The sequence below is a fragment of the Miscanthus floridulus genome, chromosome 13 (genome assembly GCF_019320115.1).
Source record: "Miscanthus floridulus cultivar M001 chromosome 13, ASM1932011v1, whole genome shotgun sequence".
NCBI classification, from domain to species: domain Eukaryota; kingdom Viridiplantae; phylum Streptophyta; class Magnoliopsida; order Poales; family Poaceae; genus Miscanthus; species Miscanthus floridulus.
The window spans coordinates 9844008-9846498 of NC_089592.1; positions in this window are offsets into that span (position 1 = coordinate 9844008).

Genomic DNA, 2491 nt, shown 5'->3' on the forward strand with positions numbered 1-2491 from the left:
ATATGTCAAATAAATAACAGAAGTACCCTTGCGTTAGGAGTGAAGGTGTAACACATCTAGTGTTACGAGCTCAGTAAGCACTGAGATTATGACCTGAGAGATCGATCTATTAATATAGTGAGTTAGTTACGTAAATGCCTATATGTGTTAAGGAAAAAATCCTAACGCGAAGAGTAGAATAAGTAGTTCTAAACATTGACACGGAAGCAATTTTTATAAACAAAATACAATATAACTTGTATTTAGTACTTGAATAAAATTTGGAGCGCAAGTTTAATAGATGAAAATGTAACTTTTGTTTCAGTAAATAAAAGTCGTTCGATAGTATTTTGATAGATCATGTTTGTGCATTGTAGTTCACGTATTGCTTGCAGATACGCCATCCATAGGTGTCACGCGCGTCGTATGGTGCCCGACTGACTCGTTCCTATTCTGGAGTTAATGCTAAACTGTGGCTTTGTGCTTCGCATCGCCTGTTGTTCACGCCTGCCGTGACCCACGTCTCCCCGTACTCTTTTCTGCGCTCTTGTCGAAACCTTGTCTTGCATTCATTTTAGTCATTAATGACCTCGGACATCGCTCGCCTCGAACGCACAAAAAATTCGATCGATTCATTTATAGTGATCTCTAGCTGGAACCTTGGTGGACCGCGCTAGGGCCACTGACCGCTCTACCTTTATAAACAGGGTCTGGCTTAGCCGTTGGTATCACCACTCGGTGCACTTTAGCTCGCCTAGCTTTTCCTTTTGAGCCAGCTTTTGGCTCAGTCCTTCCTTGCAACCATCGCCAGCGATGATAGTGAAGGGACCGTGACGCCTAAGAGGGGGGGGGGGGTGAATTAGGCAACTTAAAATTCTAACTCTAAACTCTGGCCTCTTTTTCTTACCCTAGCAAAACCTATGCAATAGATAAACTATCTAGATATGCAACTATGGTTTTGCTAGTGTATTGCTATCTCTGCCGCAAACGTAGTAAAGTAATCAATGTAAATGCGGAAGCTAAAGAGCAAGGTAGAGATATGCAAACTCCCATCGACGACTCCGGTATTTTTACCAAGGTATCGAGAAGCGCGCAAGCTTCCCCCTAGTCCTCGTTGGAGCCCCTCGCAAGGAATCCCTCGCAAAGGCCAAGCTCCTGGTCGGGTAACTCCGTGGATAGCCTCGGGCCTTCCCCACCGCAAGTGGGTCTCCGATGTGCCTCTCGGCAAGCCTCTCCCGGATGCTTCCCGCCGTCTTCACTATCAAGCTTCCGGCCGAAACGCTGCGGGCCTTGTTCCCTTCGGTACATGGTGGCGGCCACACCACAAACGCGGTTGGTGTGATCTCGCAAGACTTCAAGCCCCTCCGGTGTACAACACTTGTGCTTGCAAGCACAGGGTGGCAAGAGGTATGCAAACCTCACTAAACACTAAGCATACACCTAGAGCAAGCGCATAAGCGGTGGTCTAATCAACCTAAGCACTTCGCAAAGCACTTATGCTAATCACCTAATGAAATACTAAGCACTATGCATGTGGAGATCACTAAAATGGTGTACCAACACCCTTGGTATGTTTCCTCAGCTCCACACTTGCCAAATGGCCGGTTGGGGGTCTATTTATAAGCCCCACTGAGAAAGTAGCCGTTGGGGTCAAATTCCAGCGAAACTGCTACTGACCGGACGCTGAATCGTCTAGACCGGACGCATCCGGTCGTCCTGACCGTTGAGCCGGTAATATACTGATTAGACGCTGGCCAGCGTCCGGTCGCCTATCACCGGACGCGTTCAGTCGCAGATATGCTGCTCCGGAACCTTTCTGTACTCAATCGGACGCTGTGTTCCTACATCCGGTCGATTGCCGCCAGCGTCCGATCCTTGCATCCGGTCGCCTGTCTGCCGAGCCACCGGTCCAGCGTTCGGTCGCGCTTCTAGCGTCTGGTCCAGCGTCCAGTCGCCTCTGCGAGCTCGTTTCTTCGCGATCTTGCGTATGGATTGGTTCCTATCTTCATGCTTGGACTTTGCTTGATATCTTGGGTCTTTTCTTGTGCTCCTAAGGTCTTGCTTAAGGTGTTGATCATCGGATCATCACGTCGCCTTCGTCCAAGTCATGTCTTGCACCCTGTTGGACTACAAAACAAACACTTGCAAATTCATTAGTCCAATTTGGTTGTATTGGTCATCAAACACCAAAATCCAAAGTAAATGGGCCTAGGGTCCATTTTCCTTACAGGTAGGAGCCTGGGTTAGTAGTTACTGTCTGAACAATGAGGGTTTTCCCAAGATCCTATATGCCACCCTACAAAAGCTCAGAGTCAAAGATCGTCCCGAGTATGAGGGTTGTGAGTATGAAAAGCATGGCACTGAGCAGTGTGAAATTACCATCTACATTGGGAAGAGTGAAGAGTTCCCCGACATCACTAAAGCCTGGAATGTGACCGCAATCGAGTTTTGCTTCATCAACACCTACCAGGTTGTGGCCCGCAAAGCCTTGTGGTACCTTTGCCAGATCTAT